At 47.0% G+C, this 24,520-nt stretch overlaps 1 protein-coding gene across 7 annotated transcripts in view; it reads left to right on the forward strand.

The window, feature by feature from the left end:
• Window positions 1–22,255: 22,255 nt before the first annotated feature.
• Window positions 22,256–24,520, forward strand: part of APBB2 (amyloid beta precursor protein binding family B member 2) — a 308,601-nt gene continuing 306,336 nt past the window's right edge. For 5 of the 7 annotated variants that reach the window (XM_084799070.1, XM_084799080.1, XM_084799078.1 and 2 more), the window contains exon 1: window positions 22,257–22,507. The gene's annotated coding sequence lies outside the window, so the exon portion shown is untranslated. Of the gene's footprint in view, window positions 22,508–24,520 lie in introns of all 7 variants that reach the window. The other 2 variants (XM_084799082.1, XM_084799079.1) reach the window with 2 other exon arrangements.

Below are 24,520 nucleotides of genomic sequence, written 5' to 3' on the forward strand. Positions count from 1 at the left end.
CTATCTTGACCTTACGAATGGTCTCAGATAGAAAATCTAGTGTGGGAGGTAAGGGCTGCCTCTAACACAGTTGGCTTCAACCTTCAGAGCAGAGAAGTCAGTTTCTTTGGAAACTGTCTTTGATTTCCATCGGTTTCCTGTCTCCTTCGGGAAAGGACAGTTGTTGGGTTGAGTTTGGCCTCCTCGCCCTCCCACATCTCCCCACTTTCTTCTCTCCATCTTGTTTTCCTTCCTTCCTTCCTTTGTTGTATTTTTCTATTTCTATTTGCTCTATTTCTAAATTGCTCTATTTTATTTTTAAAGTACTTATTTTTATTTTTCATTTAAAATTGTGTGTGTGGTCAGACAGTGGTGGTGCACACCTGTAATCCCAGCACTCGGAGGCAGAGGCAGGCAGATCTCTGTGAGTTCAAGTCCAGCCTGGTCTACAAAGGTCAGCCAAGACTACACAGAGAAACATTTTCTGGAAAAAACCCAAAACCAACCAAGCAAACAAAAATAGAATTGGTGTGTGTGTGTGTGTGTGTGTGTGTGTGTGTGTGTGTGTGTGTGCGCGCACATGAGTGCAAGTGCTTGTGGAAGCCAGTAGAGGGCATCAGATCACTTGGAACTGGAGTTACAGGCAGTTGTGAGATGCTGAGAAGTGAAGCTGGTTCCTTTACAGAAACTGTAAGCATATGCCCTCTTATTCACGGAGCCGTCTCTCCAACACCTAGTTTTCTTAAAGAAATTAATCCCCATTTTCTCCTTCATTAGCCCTGCTTTATGCTCTAATTGGCCTAAACCATCAGAGTAATACATGAAACAGCAGCAAAAATATCTGTTCTATGATTCTGTAAAACAGCCGTGTTGTTACAGCTCAATTTCTGATTATTGTATTTGCTGAGCATACACACAGCTCTTTTTTGCTTTTCTATTGCTGCGATAAGGCGCCAGGCCCAAGGCAACTTAGGAAGCGTTTGATTTCGGGGTTAGAGTTGTTTGTTGGCTCAGTTTATTAACAATTAAACTTTATTATACAACCCAACTAGCATATACAAGAAGGAAAAAAAAAGGTTAAAGGGACAGAAGATTAAAACCTCCTGGAATCCTTCGGCAGGACGGGTCCTTAGGTGTCTCTGTCCCACGAGCTGGTCCAGTCCCTTCCTCTCTCTCCGCGCCTCTTCCTTCTCTCCTTCTACCTCTTGTTTTTCTCTCCCCCACCTTCCCAGTCATATGCAAAGGGCGGTCCCTTCTCCCTTCGAGGGTCAATTAGGAAAACAATAGCCACGGTGGAGTTCCTAGGTAGGCTTCCTGAATTCCAAGCCCAGGAAGGCTCCAAACAGTCTCTCACAAGGTATTCATGGTGTGCCCCAAGGGTAAAGCCCGTGAAGACTGCTTCCACCTGAGACAAAGCTTAATCTTTCCTACAGTTGTTTTTCTTGTAACTGTGACCAAATTCTCAATAAGACACTAGTTTGTGGAGGAAGGGTTTATTTTGGCTTACAGTTGGAAGGGATAGTCTATCACTGCAGGAAAGGCACCATGACGGCAACAGGAGGCAGCTGGTCACATTGTATCCACAGTGAGGAAGCAAAATGTGATGACTGAGTTCAGTCCAGGGCTCCAGTCCACGCAGTGCTGCAGCCGCATTTTAGAATGGGTCTTCCCAGCTCAGTTCCCCTAGCCGGGGTAATCCCAGGGGATTCGAAATCTCTGAGTTGACACAGAGTTGACATGGCATATTAATTGTCAGAAAGGTGAGGACAAGATCTCTACGGTGTGTGTGTGTGTGTGTGTGTGTGTGTGTGTGTGTGTGTGTGTGTGTTGTGTGTGTGTGTGTTGTGTGTGTGTATTTCTATTTGCTCTATTTCTAAATTGCTCTATTTTATTTTTAAAGTACTTATTTTTGTACTTATTTAAAGTACTTATTTTGTTGTGTGTGGTGTGTGTGTGGTGTGTGTGTATGTGTCTGGTGTGGTGTGTGTGTGAGGTGTGTGTGTGTGTATGTGTGTGTGTGTGTGGTGTCTGTGTGTGTGTGTGTGTGGTGTGTGTGTGGGGTGTGTGTGAATATATGTGTGTGTTGTGGTGTACTGTGTGTGTGTATATTAGGTGTGTATGTGGTGTGTGTGTGTGTGTGGTGTGTGTTAGGTGTGTGTGTATGTGTCTGGTGTGGTGTGTGTGTGAGGTGTGTATGTGTGGTGTATGTCTGAATATATGTGTGTGTTGTGGTGTACTGTGTGTGGTGTGTGTGTGTATATATTAGGTGTGTATGTGGTGTGTGTGTGGTGTGGTGTGTATGTGTGGTGTGGGGTGTGTGGGGTATGTGTGTGTTGTGGTGTGTATGTTAGGTGTATATGTGTGTTGTGGGTGTGTGTGTGTGTTGTGTGTATGTTAGGTGTGTGTTTGAGCCCACACACTAATACGCCATGCATGTTTGAGGTCAGAGATGAATTAACTCCATGCTGTTTGAGACAGCGCCACGTGTTCACCACTGTGTGCACCCAGCTCACCGACCCATCTTGCTGTAGAAGAGCTAGGATTGTTACAAACGCACATGGCTGTGTTAGGCCTTTTATGTGGGCTTTGGCCATCAGAACGCGGGTCTTCATCCTTTATAGGAAGCCATCTTCCCAACCTCCATCAGGGTGTTTTACACTGTATGTCTTATAAAACAATTTGAGCCATGTGCACCTGTCATGCCCTACATGTGCCGTGTTTAATGTCAGATACCACGTGTTTCAACAGAGCGCCTAGGACTTTAGCTAACTAGCCTGTCAATGATACTCATCGCCACCCCGTGAAGTATTTTAAGGAGCTAAAAGAAATGATGATAGCGCCCATATCATGAAACACAAGTTTATATTCCAGGGGAAATATGTCAGTGTGAACATTAATTGATACATGGAGCAGATCCATAAAAACCTAAGCCAGCAAGGAATCGCAATCGCCCTGCAGTCTGGTTATAGAAGCCTGAGATTCTTAGATTTACGCCCAGTAACTCAACCAAGTAAGAAGAAAGTAATAAAACAAATTTTAAGAGGAGGATGTGTGATAGGGAGCTAAGTCAGGCTCAATCCTTCTCCTGGAAAGTCGCAGGCTATAGAGCTGAGGTTGTATTTATGAGGCAGAAACAGCATTTTAAATCTTATTTTTTGGGGGGCAGGTAAGTGAACTGTATACATAGAACCTGGCAAATTTTAACAAAGAAATAAACAAAATGTAACCTTTGCAAGGAGGCATTTTATGACTCTCACACTTGCGAAACTTGCTTAGTCTCATTTTTGGTATTTCCAGCATTTGTGATATTATCTTTCATTTATTTGTTGGTTGGTTTGCCTTTATGTAGCATGCCAAGGCAAGGAGGTTAGACACAGGGCAAAATGTATATAGGTAACAAGAGACAATCCTATAGGGCATGCTGGAAGGAAGAAGCCAGAGTTCTCTGTTTCAAATACCCAACTGAGAGCCATAAAATCAAGAGATCAGAAGTGTGCTGTGAGCGTTAGGGCAAGAGGTGGGAAGTGTAATGTCCGTCCTAGTTCAGGTGGGATCTCCACTCCGTCTGACTTCAGTGACATTTCACTCCTCCAGAGATATCGAGTTCCTGGGTCTCTCTATTTTTGAACGTCCTACATTCTGTGAACACCAAGAAAGGAAGACACAGGCTGTGGAAATAGCTGAGGAGACCCACAGGCTTTTCAGTTACCTTGGTAATGTTACTTTACCTCCCCGAGTCTCACATGTCCCATGTGTAAAATGCACCTTCCACCCAGGGACCTCCTGGGACTCACGAAGGCCACGAATGTAGGTAATCCTTAGCAGCCAGGGAGGCTGTCCTCACTCCAGAGAAGAGAAAGTTCAGAAAGCAGTTGTAGATTGCTTCCATGGAGCCAATGAAGCCCGCACTTGCTCCAGGCCAACTCCTTTTCTTTATTTATTAGTTTTAAAGATATATTTCTTTTTATTTTATGTGTCTAGGTGTTTTTACCTTTGTGTATGTCTGTGTACTGTGTGTGCAGTGCCCATGGAGGCCAGAAGAGGGTAGCATCTAACCCTGGAAATGGAGTTACAAACGGTTGTGCACCACCACGAGGGTGCCGGGAACCGATCCTGGATCCTCTGGAAAAGCAACAAGTATTCTTAACTGCCGAGCCATCTCTCCAGCCCCAACTCCTCCCCTTCTTGCTTGATCTTTAGGATAGGCCGTGCTTCTCTGACTTCTGCAGAAGCTCTGTCAGGATTCTCGAAGCTTTCTCACAGAAGAACGTTGAATTCTGGAGAGGCCCTCTTCCTTTCTGTTGGCTCGCTCACACTGGCTTCCTCTCTTCTCTCTCTCTCTCTCTCTCTCTCTCTCTCTCTCTCTCTCTCTCTCTCTCTCTCTCTCTCTCTCTCTCTTCCGTGTGTGTGTGTGTGTGTGTGTGTCTGTGTGTCTGTGTGTCTGTGTGTGTGTGTCTGTGTAGAGGGATCCAGGGACACCTGCCCATCTTGTTATGTGGACATGTGAGTCCACCCAGTGCTTACAGCCCTCGCAGTTGCTTGGCACTGAGCAATCTCTCCAGACACTTAGGGGCCCAGATTCTAAGGCAGCAGAATAGGAGACAGGAATTCGATGTTCCCGGATGTATTGACAGAGCAGGGTCCAGGCAAAGCCTTTAAAGGAGGACGGGGGAGCAAAGCAAGGCCAGGAAAGAGCAGAGCCTGGGTGCATCCGTGTAAAGTCGGCCCTTGGCTGTGTCTGTAGAGGAAGGGCTCTTCCACATGTTGGTCACTGCAGGTCTTTCTTCTCTGAGACAAGGTGAGCAGTTTGTTACAGACTGCTTGTGAGGCACGGTGGGCTGTTTGTACCAGCAGACTCAGAGCTCTCAGTAAGAAATGGTTACTTTTACTTGGATTAAGAATTACCTCGGAGCCGGGCGTGGTGGCGCACGCCTTTAGTCCCAGCACTCGGGAGGCAGAGGCAGGTGGATCACTGTGAGTTTGAGGCCAGTCTGGTCTACAAAGTGAGTCCAGGACAGCCAAGGCTACCCAGAGAGACCCTGTCTCTAAAAACCAAAAAAAAAAAAAAAAAAAAAAAAAAAAGAATTACCTTGGGACTTGATAAAGCACACTTCTGCTTGTGTCTGAAAGGGTGTTTTCAGCGGTGGAGAATTACCGGACAAGATTTGTCCTGAATGTGGGTGGCACCATACAGGCTTGGAGCAATGGATGGAACAAGAAGAAAGTGAGGACGCCAACCACTCTCTGCTAGTCACTCTCTGCTTCCTGATCACCATCGTGGATAACTTTGCTAGGCCACAGCTCTTCCTGTTGTGACGTTCTGCCTCACCAGAGCCCAGAATCGAAGCAGCAGCTGATCGTGCTGGGGAGCCTCTGAAACTGTGAGCGGAAATAGAGAAGCCCTCCTTCAGACACTTTTTCTCAGGCAGTGCATCTCAGCAGTGGGAGGGCTCACACAGGGTGTGGGATTCGGCACACAGCCGGTGGATTCTTTTGGTCTCCAGCTCAACCCTCTGTGTGCCCTCTGTGGTGAAGCAGGTGTCCTAGTTTGCTGTGATGATGTGAGAGATCCTGGGCTACTGATGGTGGTGTCAGAGCAAGTCCTACAGGTGTACAGAGCTGGACAAGCAAATCCGTGCCAGAAATACAAGCCCGAGCCTTCTTCTCAGGGTGCCAATAGGGTCTCTCCTCTGAATTTCTGGTTCATGGTTTGTTTCCTTGAGCAGAGCCTTTCCTACATAGCCCTGGATTGAGGATCCCTCCTCCTCCTCCTCCTCTTCCTCCTCCTCTTCCTCCTCAGTCTCCAGGGGGCTAGGATTTTAGGAGCGTGTGCTGCTACACTCGGCTTGTAAGCCATCTCTCGACGTGCCTCAAATCTCTGTTCTCAGACAGTTCCGGTGCGATGGAACACTCCCATTTATATGTTTACATCTTAATTTCCGCCCTACCCTGTGTCTTCCCAAAGTGTCTAGGCTAGATGCTGTGTCCTGCTCACCCACTGGTTCAGTCAGGATGACTCAGATGGGCCAATGGCAGATTGGTAAAACTCCAATGTCTGCCCCCCCTTTTTTTTTTTAAAGGCAGAGATCAAATGACAACCTGTCCCTCTGTCCTTCAACTGTACTATGGTAACTGTACTATTTTTTAGTGTGTGTGTGTGTGTGTGTGTGTGTGTGTGTGTGTGTGTGTGAATCTGTTCACATGCATCATGTTGGGTCCTATGGAGCTGGAGTTACAGGCATTTGTGAGCAACTTGCCATAGGTGCTGTGAACCAACCCAGGTCCTCTAGAACCACAGGGAGAAGTGTTGAGCCAGCCCTCTAGCTCTGTTGTCCTCCATTGCTGTTCTGTTCTGTTCTGTTTTGAACTTGACACAAGCTTAAGTTATTGAGGAAGAATCTTGCTGAGAAAATGGCCCTGCCGTATTAGCGTCCAGGCAAGGCTGCTGTATTGGCATCCGGGCAAGGCTGCCGCATTGGTGTACAGGCAAGGCTGCTGTATTGGCGTATGGGCAAGGCTGCAGGGCATTTTCTTGATTGATTATTGGGGTAGAAGAGCCCAGACCATTGTGGGTGGTGCCACCTGTCAGCTGGCGGTTCTAGGTTTCATAAGAAAGCGGGCTGAATAATCCGTGAGGAGCAAGCCAGTAAGCAACACCCTCCATGGCCTCTGCCCCAGCTTCTGCCTCCAGGATCCTGGCTAAGAGTTCCTGACCTGACTCTTGGGGAAAAAATGGACGACAAGCTGTAAGAGGAAATAAACCCTTTCCTTTCCAAGTTGCTTTTGATCATGATGCTTCATTGAGGCAACAGAAACTATAACTAAGACAATTATGTATTTATCCCATGTATTACAACCCCTGCTTATGTCTGAAGGCTCCACAGCAAGGGCCTGCCTTGCTTTCTTTCTTCAGCAGGATCCTGCCATGGCTTAATGTATTCAGTGGTGCTCAGTAAGTGTCAGCTGGATTAATTTAGCTTCCTTCTTAGCCAGATGTCTGTAGAGGGTGGTATGAATGTTCTTAACTCATCCTCACTTTGAATAATTAACAATTCAATTGTCTTTCCTCATGCTAATTCTATAGTTGGGTTTGTTGCGTGTTTCATAGACAATATATGGAAATGAGACCCTTCACTTACCCCTCTGAGGACTTGGAAACGAAATTTACATGATAATTAAGAAAACTGTGTAAAGTGGATGCATTTCACCTGATGCTAGAGGGAAGCCAAGAGGCTGAGAATAAATATGTGACTGAAAAGTGGGGGTACTCAGAAGTTCAGTTGTACATGCCCCAGGCTCACCCCTGATGAGATCTGAACTTGGTTATAATACAGATGCTCATCCTATTATCATTCAGTCGGGGTTGTGAGAACCTTGTTTCAGCAGGGACCAGGCATCTCCAGGAGCTGGGAGTTTGCAAATTCTCTCCTTGCTTTGCCTTTGATTCCAGCACTTGTGAGGCATGCCAGCCAGATCTGTGAAAGTTCCAGGCCATCTGGGGCTACACAGTAAGATCTTGACTAAAAAAAAAAAGCCCAAAGTACTATCTTGTCAGGACCACAAGATCAACGGGAAAGGGGCGGCTTGCTGTGCAATCTGAAGATCTGAGTTTGGTCCCCAGATCCCACAATGGAAGGAGAGAAAGCAACTCTCAAAGTTGTCCTCTGACTTTCCAATACATACTGTGCATACATTTATACACACATTAATAATAATAATAATAATAATAATAATAATAATAATAATAATAATAGCCATCTTATCTTCTTCTTCTGACCCTTTAAACTTTTGGCTAACTTAAACTAAACATTGCTAGCACAGTAGTGAGCATAGTTATCTTCCATGTTAACTGTTAACTGGATACCTAAATTTTTAAGTTTAAATTGTTGCAAAGGATATAAGTTCCAGTGCAGCAGATAAAGCAAAACTAAGTCCCTCTTTTAAATAAGTTCAATTGAATGAATTGCTGTAGATGCCCCGTGCCATGTGTTTTTAAGATGGTTAAGCCAGCTCTCCATTAACAGTTTGAAATTTTTATATAGTCTCTTTTTAACTATTTCATGTTTCTATCCCATTTCACCTAGAAAGTTTTATCTCAATGTAATGTGTTTTTATGCCTGAAAGTCTTTTACTGGCTGTTCTAGCACAATATGCTGTGATAAATATTCCTCTACTTGTATATTGAAATTAAATTTTGTTTTTATTTCCTGTGTCCTCGGGCTTTAAGCATTTCAAAATATCTTACTGAGTTATTATCTCTAGGACATAATCAACTTATTATAAATATGTTACACATTTCATGGGTAACATGAAAAATAAAATTTTATTGAAAGATTAATGAGGCTACTTTTTAAAAATGGTTTATGCATTTGTGGATGAATAAAAGAATTGCTCTTGCCAGAAGGTTTGCTGTTACTGCTGTTGAGATAGTTATGACATTCACTTGATTCCTGTTTCTCTGCATTTAAGTAGAAGAGTAAGAAAACCTCTGACTCATCAAAAGAGTGCAAGGGACTCCAGAGTGGGTTTTCTGTAGCACGGGTCCTACCTTGTTTACCCCTGAGTTGTATTTCAAATGCCACAAGAGAATTTCACTTGGATGCCTGTCACCTTATAGCTTTTTTGTTCCACCTTCAGCTTTGCTAACAGCAAAGGGCTGGAAACCACTAGGTTTAGGAAATGCAGTCTTTTACTCTCTCACCTCCTCAGCTCTGTCTTGTTTGTTTGTTTGGTTGGCTGGTTCATTGGTTTTTGTTTTTTATTTTGCAAGATAGGGTTTTTCCTCTGTGTAGCCTTGGCTGTCCTGGACTCATTTTGTAGGCCAGGCTGGCCTCGAACTCACAAAGATCTACCTGCCTCTGCCTCCCGAGTGCTGGGATTATAGGTGTGCGCCACCACACCCCTGCTGTCCTGTCGATCTGTAATTTCACTCAGTAGTGTTAAGCTGACACTCAAGGCTTCGAGCTGTGGCCTTTCCTCAGCACAGGGAATGGGGGGAGGCATGGAAAGGAATGGGGGGCCGGTGTGGACTGGCACAGGGGATGGGGGGCACCCATGGAAAGGAATGGGGGGCTGGTGTGGACTGGCACAGGGGATAGGGGGCACCCATGGAAAGGAATGGGGGACGACTGGTAGGGACTGCGATCAACCTAACACCAACAGTTGCCAGGACTGACATTCAGGAAGGAATACTATGAAAAATGAGATCGCTCTTGGGCCAGGTGTGGAGGTGCACACCTTCAATCCCAGCATTCACGAAACAGGGCTAAATGGATCTCTGTGAGTTCGAGGCCAGCCTGTTCTACATAAAGAGTTCCCAGTCAGTCAGGGCTGCATAGTGAGACCTGGAAAAAAAAATTAGTGCCCATATCACTGCCTCTGTTGGAAAGTCTTGACTGTGAGCCCAGGGGTCCATGTTGCCCAGTCTGCAGACTCAGCTTTTATTACAGGTGGTGGTTTGGGTATGAACTGGGTGCTACACACAACAAGGTTTCCTACCAGAACCATTGTAAGTATAGCGTTCAGTGTCATTAATTGTGCAACATCTCCACTGTCTATCTCCAGAGCCCTTTTCATCTTGCAGAGCTGTAATTCTGTATCCACAAGACAGCAACTTACCAACTCCACTTCCCCCAGGCCCTGCAACAGAGTTACGTACATGCTTAATACAGCAGAGCGTGTGAGGCCAAGCCCTCTGGGAGGTTGCTGTTTACCTGATTTGGGGTTCTTTCTACAGACTCTTACAAAACTCAGTACCCAAATAAAATGCACATAGAATAATTCCATGAATCTAGGGAAGATTTTATTCTCACCACAGAAAAGAATGCAACATTTTGTAAGATTTTTTTCTAGGCCCCGCTTAATACTATCTGTGATGCATTTAACAGTCTCTAAAGTTTAGTCATGTTCACTTGTGCTAATAAAAATGTTCCAGATAATTGTTACCTACTTGTATTTTTTATTGGCTAGGAATAGAGCTCCTCCGGGCTGCCAGAAGAAAGTATACACACTGCATAGCTCAAACCACAAATAGATTCCCTTATAGTTCTGGACATTAGAAGTTTAAAATTAAGGTGTCAGCAAGGTCCTTAATTTGTGACGGTCTGTTCTGTACCTCTCTAGAAGTGTGTATGCGTGCCCCCCACACATGTACACCTGTGTGTGTGTGTGTGTGTGTGTGTGTGTGTGTGTGTGTGTGTAGTGTTGGAGCATGAACCTGGGACCTCACCCATGCTGGACAAATGCTCTACCACTGAGATACACCCACTTCCTGTGCCTAATTCTTCTTTTCTATTGATGGCTAGAAATCTTCAGTGTTTCTTGTTTTATAGGTCTGTAGTTTCTATCTTTTCCTCCTAGTAGGGAACAGAATAAGTCCTTAGTGAATGATATGCATGCACACACGCAGTTGTGCAAAAAACATCATTAAAAAAATCAACCCCATAGATTTAAATGTATAAACAAAACAAACTTTAAAAATGACTTTCAATTTATCAGAATAGGAAAGAAATATGATCTGGGCATAAACAATTTCCTTTTCTGACTTTTTCTATATATAGGTTTTTGTTGCTGGCTGGTTTGTTTGTTTCAGTTTTTTGGTTTTTTTGCTCTGTTCTGAGACAGGGTTTCAAGTGGCAGAGTCTAGCCTATAACTTCTGTCTCCCCTTCCTCACTTCCAAGATGCTGGCATTCCTGGCGTGCACCACTGCAACTGGCTAAAAAGGGCTTCCTGAAGAGTTTTTCTCACTGATGGAAAAGCAATAGTACAGAGCAAATGTGCTGAGAAAGTGCCTTGAGAATCTTAGCTTATGCAAGGAGGAAGGCCGCTCCTGGTTCACTTTGTTTCCCCTCAAACCCTAAGCATAGTGCTGCCTAAGGGAGTTAAAGGACACCAGGAAAAGCGTTGTTCAGGGCATTTTTGACTCAGCTCTTTTCTTGTAACAAGTAAGATACATATGGGCTGGAGTGTTGGCTCAGTTGTTAAGAGCACCTGTTCTTCAGAGGGCCCGGGTTCGATTCCCAGCACCCACACGGTGGCTCACAACCATCCGTAACTCCAGCCCTAGGGTGTCTGGTGCTCTCTTTTGGTTTCTGAGGGCATTAGGGATGCACAGACACGCCTGTAGGTGACACGCTTATAGACATACATTAACAAATAAAGCTAAAACACGTTGGGCTGGAGGGATGGCTCAGTGGGCAAGAGCACTTGTGCTTGCAGAGGACCTGGGCTTGATTTCCAGCAGCCACAAGGCAGCTAGCTCTTAGCTCTTTGTAACTTTGAGATTTCTCAAAGGACTCAAAGGCCTCTTCTGGCCTCTGTGGCACACACATATATAAATGCAGGCAAAATACCCACACACATATAAATAAAATAAAATAAAGGTGTTAAAGGTGCATGCGACACTGTATTCCATCTCCTCAAAAGTGTTACCTGGAGTGGGCATGGCGCACACAGCTGTGGTTCTAGCAGCTGAGCGTCTGAGGCCAGGAGCTTACTGTGAACTTGAATTCTCAGCCAGCCTGGGCTACGTAATGAGTTTTAGGCAAGCATGGATTTTATAAGTGAAAATGAGGTCAGCCAGGTATACACATAAAGACCTGGTCTCAAGAAACCAAACCCCAAACCCAAAAAACGTAAAATCAAATTGTTATCTGAGCCAAGAATGCACATTTTTATCATTTTAATGGAACTTGATATTTTTGTCCTCTCATTGATGGCTTTTATTTATTTGTTGTGTATAGAGTGTTCTGCATGTACACCTGCAGGCTGGAAGAGAGCACCAGGTCTCATTATAGATGGTTGTGAGCCACCATGTGGTTGCTGGGAATTGAACTCAGGACCTCTGGAAGAACAGACAGTGCTCTTAACCTCTGAGCCATCTCTCCAGCCTGTCATTGATGACTTTCTAGACAGCGTATGAACCTAGAATACAAGTACAGAAACTGGTTGACTAGCAAATGCGCTGCCCTTACTGTTCTCTATGCTGTACCCCTCCCCTTCACGTCACGGGAACTTTCTTCTCTGACAGTCCCTAGTACACAGGGGAATACAATGCTCTGGGACTCAGTATGTTTATGGGTGCTCTAACTGGGACCTGAGATTTCATAGTCTAAATAAGAGTTAGAATTATGTCTTGCAGAACCATTGGCTTGGAAACTATTTTCATGAGAAGTCATACCTCATTTGATTAAAATAAAGACAGAAAATCCAACCTCAAGGAAAACTCATTTGTCTTCTAAGAATAGCATTTCTGATAGTCAAAGAAATTAGAGGTGGAAAAATCAATTCAAGCTAATCTACCGGCTTGTCAGAAAGAGCTGCTCTCTGCAAAATATACTCTAGTTCTTTGTCCAGGTTAATTTTAAATGTCTCAAGGGATGGAGAACTTCTTACATCTCTTTGGAGTCTTTTCTTTTTTAATCTTATTGAAACTACTACCAATGTTTTCTAATATGAAACCTTCATGTTAAATTCCACTTATATACTATTTCTTTTAATCACACTTTGTTTTCCTATACTAATGCCATGTTCTTCCTGAATACAGTTTCTGTACTTTCAGTTACTCCTGACAAGACTATTTTCTCCTGTCTGATGGGGGGGGGGGGGGGAGGAAGAAAGGGGAGGAAGGGGAGAGAGATTTTCTACATAGTCATGGGCAGAGGCCAGAGGTTGTTTGATTTTTGGGATGGCTTTTTTCTTCTTTTATCTTTTTATGGTTTTTTGAGACTGAGTTTCTCGATGTAGCCTTGGTTATCCTAGACTGGCATTGTAGACCAGGCTGGCCTTGAACTCACAGTGATCTACCTGCCTCTGCCTCCCGAGTGCTGGGATTAAAGGCGTGCGCCACCACCACGCCGGACACCCCACCCCCTTTTTAAAAAGTTGCTTCATCACCTATGATATTCCTCTCTCTCTCCCTGTTCTAAAGGTATTTATATTTTTATTTTGTGTATCTTTTACCTGCATGTGTGTATGTGAACCGCCTGCACGCCTGGTGCTAGAGGAGGTCAGAAGAAGGCGCTGGATCCCAGGCTGGAGCCATGGATGACTGTGTGCCACCACGGGGTGCTGGGAACCAAACCCTGGTCCCGCGCAAGGGCATCAAGTCCTCTAACTGCCGAGCCATCATCTCTCCTTAAAATCCAAAGGAGCTGGGTGTGGTGACACGCTCCGTATTTCTAGCACTTGAGCTACTAAAACAGGAAAAGCGCCTGTCTGGGGAATAAAAACAGAAGCCGTGGTTCCCTCCACCCCCAAAAAAGGAAGAATAAAAAGAAATAAAAGAACATCCTATAAACAAATACGCAAAACAAATCCACGGAAGGTCTTTTTGTCCCCCCATCTTTTCCTTTCTTTTTCAGCCTCTGTAATGAGGTCCTTTGGAGTGTAGGATCTTTGTTGGGGACAGAGAGTGGAGACTATTAGCTTTTTCTTTGGTCAAGGAGGCTCTTAATTCCTTAGCAAATTGGCAATGTATTTCCTGCCTATCTCTAGTAGAAGGCTTTTTTTCTTATAAATGATTCTCAGTTCTTTTTAAAATACATCTTTTCAACGTTCTCCGTCTTAGACTCACCCTTTCTTTTTAATTACCTTTGCATGAATTTAGAATTGAGCATTTTTTTTAGGTCGCACTGTGTGATTTGTATTGTACCCCACTGAATATAAAGGCCATCTCCTTCCCCCCCACCACCCCCACTGACAAGATTCAAAGTCTTGGCCTTATCCAGGTAGAGGATTAGCCTTGAGGCACTGTGCACGCTGGTGCTCCCGACTGAAATTTCTGCTGTCTGCTGATAAGAGAAGCAAGGAACCCAGAAGAGCGAGGAGATAGCATGAGGCCTGAGGTAGAGACTGCGCTGAAGAGGAGAACATGAATTCTTTGCAGCCAGAGTCTGTTCATTAATATGCTAGCTCCTACAGTAACAGCTCCCAGTGACCCCGGGGAAGCCTGATGCTGTCTCGAAAGCTTTTGTACACTTTTAATTGAATTTCTACCAATTCTTGTGTAGAACTGTCTGCTACCATTGTTCAGAAACCAGGGACTTTTAACGACATTTCCTAAATATGTTTTCCAATAGTAAAATTCTGCAGAAGCTTTTGATTCATTTTCTTGCCAGAGTTGATCAGGGACTAAAACAAAAGTGGAAACGAAACAAATGAAACAGCAGAGCAACAACAAAATAAGAAAACAAAGCAAAACAAAACAAAAAAATCCTGCGTGGTCGGATCCCCTAGGAAAAGCGCTGTGTGTGTGATTCCTCGCAGGAAGCAATGCCTCATTGAGAGTGAACTTATCTCCTGCCTTGAAGAGATTTCACCCTGCTTTTGTCCCCAGTAGCTCAGTGACCTTCAGAAAGTCACCTAACTTGTCTGACAGCACTCTCTTCTGAAATAAAATCAAGGAACCACTGTTAGAAATTGAGACCCAACTGAGTTTGTGTTTGCATAATGTTTCAGTATATAGTACTATAAAATCTAACTTCTTGTACAAAAGGTTAAGTATTTATCTGTTCTGTTTGTTTGTTTGTTTCTGATGTGTGTGCACAAATGCTCACCCATGCTATGGGGTACATGTGGAAGCCACAGCACAAGTTGAAGGAGTTGGTTCTCTTGGGGGTCAAACTCAGGTTGTCAGCCTTGGCAATGTACAACCTTACCAACCGAGCCAGCTCACTTGCCCTAACTCCCTTTTATCTTTCTCTCATTTATTGAACAGGTGTGTGTTATCTGGAAAGAGGAGTTTACAGTGCCATGGAGAATGATGCAACATGCGACTGGATGGATAGTGAGCATGCTACAGAAACATTCGGCACACTCTGGAGTTAAAGAGGGAGCAGCTGGCTGGCACGGGAGACTCAGGGAAGAACTGGCCTAGGAGGAGCAGCTGGCTGGCATGGGAGACTCAGGGAAGAACTGGCCTAGGAGGAGCAGCTGGCTGGCATGGGAGACTCAGGGAAGAACTGGCCTAAGAGGAAAGTGACACGAAGAACTGGACAAGGTGAAGGAGGTAGAAGGGGGCCCTGGGCAAAGCCAGGAGTGCATTCCAGGCCCAGGGAGTAGCACAGCAAAGGCCTGTTGAAGCGTGGACGTTCATGGCCTGCTTGCCGATGGGTGATCAAGAACAGGCAAAGCATCATGGGTGAGTGACTGGGAGAGGGACGGAGGAGGCATTCCTTTCTCTTTGCAGGGCCTCACCTACTTAGATGACAACACAATGATGCACATGCTTTGGTTACTAGGGTTACCAGAAAAGAAAACCAAGTTTGAGGGAAGTTACTTGCCCAGAAACACCTACAAAAGGGCATGGTGCAGCGGGCGTTTCAACCTGGGTGGCTGAGTGCAGCATTTTCATTCTGTGAGCCTGGTGGCTTCCTTTCCTTAAAGCCCGTTTAGAGAAGAGATAATGCCTGACCTGGACCTTGGTGGGATGCTGCTCAATAAAGATGTATGCGCGTGAGGTCGGCCTGAGAAGGACGCCTATAAGACCAGACAGAGAGAAGCCATTTGGCGACCAGGCTTGCTCACCGGCAGGTGAGACTAGGAAAGGGTAGATAGAGGCTGTGGGAGAGGCGGCTGACCAGCGTGGGTAGAGGCTGCGGGAGAGGCGGCTGACCAGCGTGGGTAGAGGCTGCGGGAGAGGCGGCTGACCAGCGTGGGTAGAGGCTGCGGGAGAGGCGGCTGACCAGCGTGGGTAGCAGAGAAGGTAGAAACATGCATTTGCAACAAGAGGAATTGGCCATGCAAATAATAAAGAGTTAGAGTTAAGATTTTTATCCCGCGATTTGATCACTGCCCCTTGGTGGAGAGGTCCTGTGGGAACACAGATGTAGGGGATGCAGGGTTTCCAGATGAGACTTGATAGGCTGTGGTCAGATGGCAGGGGAGGAAGACTCCAAATAGAGTGGAAAGGGAGGGAGGCTGGGAACAGGAAGATAAGAGCGAGGGGGTACAATCGGGATATAATGTGAAATAATAATAATGAAGATGATGATGATGATGGTGATGATGATGATAATAATGATAATAATAATAATATCCTAAAGCAACATGAAGTTAAAATGTGCTTTAAAAGAAAATGACACCACCGGGTGTCTTTATTCTATCAGGATCTCTCCGGAAGCTTGAGGGAGGGGCTTAAGTAGAGAATGGTGAATGTCACCAAGGTCAGTCAGCAGGATTCTAAAATGGCCCACAGGAGGCCCAGGAGAACAGTGAGACTGGGGACAGGTATGGGGGCCTAGATCTGTGAGGCGGGCTGGACACGGGAGCACGTGGCGCTCGGTGACTCACGTGCTTAAGGAAACCGGAAAGCATGAAAACCGTTGAAATCTGCGCTTTAGAAACCCACGTAACAGGCAAAGTCATGAACTGAAATGGGAGCAGAAGAAAGGAACTCATCCAATGGGAGGCCTGCTAGGAGCTGCCCACAGGCTTTCATTAGTCCTCAACAGAGCCCCGAGCCAATGATTCAGATGCGCATTATATAGGTTAAAAAGGACACCCTCCCCCAACACAACACAACACAAAACAAAATATCAACAACAAAAAACCCTGTGAAGTCCCGTGGGTCACACGGCTGGTGGGAGCAGGTCTGCAAGATAAAGCCTCACCTCCAAAGTCCGTAATGTTTCCAGGACACTGTTGTGTACTCTGAAGGCAATCTTTACATAGATAAACAAAAGTGAGGCTTGGGGCATAGGCAGGGCACCCAGATATGTCCTCCTCGGAATAGTGCGGCATGAGGAGAGATGGAGGCCGGAGCTCCTGGGTAAAGAACAGTGTGGTCCCACAGCATTTTCTGCTCTGCTGGAGGTGGAGAGGTCGTGTATGTTCCTTGTCCAATACAGTCCTCACTTGAGAGGCTTGATGTGGGCCTGGTGTGCCTGAGGAACTGAAATATGGATTCTGATGGGTTATAATTAATTTTGAGATTATTTTCCTTCCTTCCTTTCTTTCTTTGATTCTTTTTTTTGAGACAGAATTTCTCTGTGTAACTGCTCTGGCTGACCTGGGACTCACTCTGTAGACTAGGCTGCCTTTGAACTCACAGAGATCCGCCTGCCTCTGCCTCTGTCTCCCCAGTGCCTGGATTCAAGGCATGTGTGACCACACCCAACTAAATTTGAGATTTGTAAGCCTATATGGTGCTGCCAGATGTAATCTTAATCTCAGTATTTGGGAGGCAAAGGCAGGTGGAGCTCTGTGAGTTTGAGAACAGCATGGTCAAAACAAACAATCGGTCAAACATCCCACCCCAAGCCTATGACCATATTGACCAGGGTTGGAGCCGCTAGCTGGGCACAGAGTGGCAACGGGGAGGCCTGACCTGGTCCTTGAGACATCAGGAGGTACAAAGATCATCTGCTTCATTTCCGCAGGTTAGACCAGGCCTAAGGTTAACCTCGTAATTCATTTATAGAGGCTGGCTGATTAAAACTTCTGTGAGTTCGAGGCCAGCCTGGCCTACTAATTGTGTCCAGGGTAGCCAAGGCTACACAGAGAAACCCTGTCTCAAAAAAACCAACCAACCAACCAACCAATCAATCAATCAAACTAACAAACAAAAAACCCCCAAACAAAAAACTTCTATGACTGAGGAAAGATTGGATTGTTGCAGTTACATGGCCCAGTTATAACTTTTCTTTTGGGCAATCTTTAGCCTAACAAATGGTCACTCCTTGTGCACCTCTGTGTCTGACCTAACATTCCAATAAACAGATGAAAACCTTTGAAATGCAGCAACTTAACAAACTGGCCCTACACCAATGGGGGAGGGGGCATGCTATCAGCCAGCGTGTGAGACCAATAGCTAAGATTTCCCCGTCTTGCTATAATATAATCACTTCTCTGATATTCTCACCATTGTATTTTGACTTAAAACTTTCTTTATTCTGTTAACCAACAACACAAAACAAAAAACAAAACAAAACAAAAAACCCCAACAACAAAAGAAAACAGTCTTCCCCCCTCCTGCCCCCCCCCCCCAAAAAAAAACCTTCATGAGACTTCTTTCTCATTGGAATGTTGTATTTGGGAAGACTCAAATTGATGTTCCTAGGACATCCTCACACATATTTTAACTCCAGAATAAGCCACCTCTTATTCCCTTTGAGTGTTTGTGTGGACACAGAAAAACAAACAAACCCCCAACAAAACAAAACAAAACAAAACAACAACAACAACAACAATAAAACCCAAAAGCAAAGCAAACCAACCAACCAGCAAAACACAAAAACCAACAGCAGAAAGAAGAAAAAGAGACCAAGAGTGGTGGCGCAAATCTATAATCCCAGAACTCAGGAGGCTGAAACAGGAGGATTGCCATGAATTTAAGGCCAGCCCAGTCTTCAAAGTGAGACCTTGTCTCAACAAACACACACATATGCAAACAAACATAAATAAATAAGAATAAAAATACGAAAGTTACACATCCCAGCCTCCTCAATGTTGAGATTACCTTCTTACATAAAACAAAAACATCAATCATTTTCTCCATACTTCTGTTTTTCTGTGTGTAGTGTTATTTAAGAGCACACGCATAGCTGGACATGGTGGCACACACCTATAATCCCAGGTCTCTAGTATTGGAGGTAGGAGAATGAGGAGTTCAAGGCTAGCCTCAGACACATAGTGAGCTTAAGTCCAGCCTGGCCACTGTAAGACCCTGTCTCAAAATAAAAACAAAAAACCCAACAAACCCCAACCAACCAACCAAACAAGAGTATAAGCACTAAACAAAATGCCTAGTTCAAATCCTAGTTGAACTCAGTTCTGCCTCCACACATGCTATGTCTTTCTTCAGTTAACTCACATGCAAAAGCCTAACTTCTCTATGAGTCGTGTGAGGATACACAGCACTCCTCTCTGGGTAATGTAAGGATACACTGCTCCTCCCTTGAGGGGCACTAACGAGGACTGAGTTAAACAAGCAATGTAAAATGTCTCGCCGGTGTCTGGTACACGCTCAGTGAAGCTGGCTGTTCTATAACCAGCACCTTGCGATGCCTTCCAACTTCACACCTCTGTGTTCTGACATTTATTCCACTCTGTTTTTTTTTTTTGCTTATAAAGAAGGTATTCTCTCAGATCTTTAAATGTCAGGACATCCTCAAAAGGAGCACACACCCATCAAGATAAAGAGGTAGCATTCTGGAGAGCTATTGTCTAGGGACTATTGCAAGCACGCATTTTGCACCCCCCCCCCTCTGAGACAGGGTCTTACTATGTAGCCCTGGCTAGTATGGAATTGCCTATGTAGACCAGGCTAGTCTTCAACTCATAGAGATCTGCCTGCCTCCGCTACCTGAGTGCTGGGCTTAAAGTTACAGTCACCACATGCAGCTTTGTTTTTAGTTTCCACACTGTGAAAGTATTTGGAATCATTACTGAAAGATTTTTGCTGTTTGGCTGACACACTTGGTGCCTAGTGTTTGGCCGTCTTAGAAGTGCTGGGTCGGTTGTTGGTTAAGGAACGTTCAGAACTTAATGGGATTCATTAGAAGGAGCAAGTAACAACGCGGCGTCCTTAGCTACCAAGGGTCTGTATTTTTAAACTTTTGGATTCAAACCCCAGCAGCATATTAATAAAACGCCCTGGTTGTGGATGCCTGTAATCCAGCGTTGGGGAGGGTGAGACAGGAGTTTCCTGGCCAGTGCCATCCCAGGTTTGCTTTTTGGTCTTTTCGACAGTCAAGTCCAGGCTAGTCTTGAATTCAGTGTCCTCCTGCCTCAGGCTCCCTAGTGCTGGGGCTGCTGGCCACTGCCACCACAGTAGGCCACTGGGCTCTTCTGGAAGGTATTGCCATCTCTGGGGCATAAAGGAGCAAATGCTTATGGAATCTAAGGTGCGGTGTAGGGTTGACTCCATAGTGTTCTTGCAAGTGTCCTTTCCACTAAAATTCCTTGAAACACTCACACCTCCCCTTAGGAGGACATCTGACCTTATGGAATTTATAGCGGGCAATTTATTTATTTATTTATTTTTATAGTGGGTAATTTTTTTTAATGCACTGTTCCCAGTGATTATTTCATACTTGATAAAAAAAAAAAACAAGCTCTCAGAATATTCTTGGAATAGTTCATTTCCTAAGAAAACAGTTCACGTGTGAGTCAGCACTAATGGGAAAAACCCACTCACAATAGCTATCAAAATTGCATGAGGTGGTAAAATGAGAAACGATTTTCTTTGTGAACTTAAACCGTGAGGTACAGAGAGGCCAATTACTTATTAATACCATGAATGTGCGGTGGCAGGCTCTCTCCAGCCCTGCTAAGACGCTGCTACACACTTAGTCAGGCAGGGTAGCTGGCAGTCCATTCCACCTTAAAGTTCCTCTCAGGGACAGAGAAGAAAATGTGGGTAGGATGCAGGAAGGAAGCAAAAGTCCAAGGCCTGCTTTCCAGTTCCGCTGGTCCTCCCTGGAAATAATTGAGGGAATTTGCTCCAGCAGCTGCAGGATGCTCCGTGGCCGGCCCTTCACTTTCTGGGCATCTAAGGATTCGGTTTGTCGGGAGGTGACTTCCCGACTTCTCCCTCAAGGGACGACAGGGGGAATAGAAGCCTGGGAAGAGGGAGATCGGGAAGGAGCAAGCGCGGAAGCATTTCCCCGGTGATCCAGGAGACCCTGCGGGTTTCCGGAAGGGTGATTGCATCAGGTGTGGAGCAAGGCGCCTCCTCCGCCCAACCTGGAGCGCACCGCGCCTGCGCGCCCCGCCCCGCCCCGCCGCCTCGGCTGTGGACTCCAGCGCGGGTTTTCCTGCGCGTCGGAGTAGACAGCCTAGAAGGGGCAGGCGCGGTTGACCTCGGAGCCCCAGAGAATCGTGTGGTGGGGTGGGCTCTGGACGTCGGCGGGCAGGGGATCGAGGCGGAAGGGGACTTTGGTATGGTAGCCTGCTGAGATGGCCGCGAGGACGCGCTGGATGGGCTTGGTTCATTTTCTCTGTCTGGGCCTGAAGGACACAGACTAAGAGTCTCAAGGCTCTCTGCAGTTTGTTTTTTCCCAAGTGGGTATTTATTTGGTCTCTAGGTCTCAACTGTCCATGGTTCACAGGCCAATCTTGGGCTGCAGAGGCTCAGTCCCAAGAGTGAACTTGCATAGATTTATGGGGATTTTTTTTTTGGTAGCAGTACTGTTGGCCTTCAGCGGAATCTGAGGGAAAATATTGATCATAGAAGAGGCTATAGGATGCAAGAGCCCAACGCACGGCGGTCCCTCCATTCTCAACTACCCAACTCTTTTACACGTCAACACCTTGTGTATGGAGATGGCAGAAGGGACGTAGAAACTATTCAAGGGATACCGGTCACCCTGCTGGACTGTAAACATCACGAAGGCAGGGCCTGGAATTTTTTTTCAACTTGCTCCTATTCCCAGGTCTAGTACGAGAACTTGCGGAGCTTCAATAAACTCAAGATATATGAAGAAAAAATGCAGGAAAAGAACAATGCCCACCTCCACTGTAGGGAGGATGTAGTCTGAGTTTATTATCTGAGGGAGAAGTGCGTTGGAAAAGAGCCATTACTTAGTAGTTACAATTATTTTCAGAGTTACCTTTCCCAAGGAGATAGTAGGTAACATTGTCTCTGACTATATACTGACACAACCAGTCATTCAGCCCGTGGGAAGGGGGCCTCCTATGTTGCTTCAACAACCTTCCCAGTCAGTCTGACCTAGGCATAAGTTTAACCGCCCTAGCTTGGTGAAGAACAAATTAAGGATGCCCAGGTGCCTGCAGTAGATCCACGTATTGGCTAACAAATCGGTAGCAGGCAGATTACGCATTTCCCTTTCGCAGGCGTGTGTCTCGCCCAGCGTCATCTTGCTGTGATTTTCCAGGGCAGGGATATTCCTGAGTGGCATATGTCTGGGCATGGGGCGGGTGTGTGTGTGGGGGAGTGGGTGGGTGGAAGGAGGTGAGGATACAGAAGGCAGGAGAAGTTTCACCTTTAACCGGTCAGCTGTCCTGGACGGCTGTTGGGCAACTCTCATCTGGGGATATTTTTCCATTCTAAAGGAACGCAGACCTATGGGAGAAGAGCCCCTCCCCCTCAACCCAACTCCCTTTTGGTACAGACCTACGCCCAGGTCACCAGGAGGGGGATACCCGGGCTGTCCCGCGCCCCCAGCCTCCAGGTGTGTCACCCTGGCGCACCCCGCCTCCCTGCTGTGCGGCAACCTGGCCTTCGCCACCTGCAGGGGTCGCCCTGGGAGCGCGGCCTGCCCCTCTTCCGCCGCGGCCCCACCCCCACGCCCCCCCCACCCCCCCCAGCCCGGCCCCGCCTTGTCGGATTCGCCCGGCTCCGCCAGGCCCCTGCGAGCCTTTCCTCGCGCAGCCGCCGCCAAAGCCTGGAGAAGTGGAATCTTGCCGCCGCTGCTCCCTGCGCGGGCCTCGCGGAGACGCACTGGGCATGCTCAGTCGCCGGAGCCAGTGCTGCTCTAAGTAGGAAGCTCGCGTGCTGCAGCCCGCAGCTGATTCCCGGCGCTCAGCGAGAGACGCTGGAGCCGATCGAAACGCCGCGCAGCGCCGGTGAGCCGGGCTTCCTTCCATGCCTTCAACCTGGGGATCCGGTGGGTGGGTGGGTGGGTGGTGAGGGTGGCCCGGAGTGCGGCGCCCGGGAGCCGGGCAGCGGGCGAGCCTGGCTGCTTGGCCCCCGTTCCACCCCCCCTCCAACCCGCAACGCCCCGGCTGCTGCTCGGTTTCTGGCGGTCCCCGCCACCCGCCTAGCCGCAGCCCCAGCCTGCCGCATCTGCAGCCGGCGCCCGCAGAGGAGTCTCCCGCTCGCCCGGCTCCCGCGCCTCAGGGCCGGTTCTCTAGCTGCCGGCTCGCCCTGTCACTCCTCTCCGCAGCCGGGGCTTGGGCTGGGCCGGGGCTGGGACACCGGAGACGCTGGGTTGTGCCCGGGCGGAGACTGCGGAGGGCAAAGTGCGGGTGGGCGCGGGCGACGAGCAGCGCACGCCCCCCTTGCCCTGGAACCGGCCTGTCCGCCCGGCGGCGCACTCTTCCCGGAGACTCAGAGAACCTGGCCAGTGTCTCTCCGGGTACTGAGAGCCCGGCTGGGCCAGAGGGGAGGAGGGGGCAAAGTTCCCGTCCCCTCTTGCCAAGCAGGGAGCATTTTAACTAGAAAATGGCTGTGTGCAGAGGGCCAGATCAGGAAAGCCGGTCATCGGGGTCCCGAACCCCCCAGTGGTGCCCGCTGGGAGGAATGGTGGTTCAGATGCCAGAAATGACATTTGAGCGACCGAAAAACTAGCTGGGCGGAGGGAGGGGTGCGGTGTCCCGTAGAAACAATGAGAGGTGGTCCGTCCTCCCCCCACCCACCCCGTCGTTGGTGGAGAGGTCTGGAAATAGAAGGTCAGACGCAAAAGGCCAAGGGAGTGTGGCGCTTAAAGAAAAAAAAAAATGGAGAAATCAGATGGAGAATTGGGACCGTTTTGTAGCGAGGTTCCGCACACACAGCTACTACTGTTCCACTAGGTTCTGGATGGTTTGAGTGATCGGAGAGGGCTCACATGGAGGAATTAGGTCAGTGTCTGAAGCCCAGTGGGCTCTTAGAGGGGCAGTTTTAAAAAGTCCTGTCACCGGCTTTGCTTTTAGCCTGGTGACTTAAATGAAAGTCATAAAGAAGCAGCGAAAAACCGATAACAACAATGCCATTTTAATTCCAAGAAATAAGAAACTTTGCGAGGCTGGTCCTTTTTGTTATTTCTTCATTTCACCGATTTAAGGATAAATTATGACAGTTGTTTTAGGATTTGGTCTCTTAAATATCTCTCTCTCTCTCTCTCTCTCTCTCTCTCTCTCTCTCTCTCTCTCTCTCTCTCTCTCTCTCTCTCCTTTGTCATGGCATTACAGATCCTTCCCTGAAATGGCCATGGTAGTAGTACCTGAATTTGAGTGGCTGACCTTGCGGAAACAGGACTCTCAAGGGGGTAGTTCATTTTGAACTTAGGAACAGGCTTTGTCTTGTTTTCAGTTTATATCTTGGAAGCGGAATTTGGGTTCCTCAGAATTTGGGGATTCTTAGCAGAATCTTAGAAATGTCACCTGTTTGGGAAAATGGTATTTGTCCTGAGGAGGGGAACCCCTCCCTACGGGGCAGGTAGAAATGTGGGGGGAAGGGGTGATGGTGGCACGAGTGTGAAGTGCTCCCATCTGTGGTGCTCCCGTCTGTGGTGCTCCCATCTGTGGTGCTCCCATCTGTGGGGCTCCCATCTGTGGTGTTCCCATCTGTGGTGCTCCCATCTGTGGGGCTCCCATCTGTGGGGCTCCCATCTGTGGCTGCGCGTGGGGGGTGGGGGGTATAGGGAGTGCCACAGGTGCAAGGTGGCTACCACTGTCCTTCTGAACTTGATGTGTTGTTAGAATGGTAGATGTCTGGAAAAAGTTCCCAGAAACAGAGCGCCACTTCACTTTTGTAAAAGGATTCAGGTTGAGGCCCCTTTTCTGGTGAAAGTGCTGCTGCTGTCCCCAAATGGATACTTTTAAACTATTCACCTTTAAGGAGCCGGCACAATCCTGCTTTCTGAAACTTCCTTAAAG

The sequence above is a fragment of the Acomys minous genome (assembly GCF_964271855.1).
Source record: "Acomys minous genome assembly, chromosome: 10".
NCBI lineage: Eukaryota > Metazoa > Chordata > Mammalia > Rodentia > Muridae > Acomys > Acomys minous.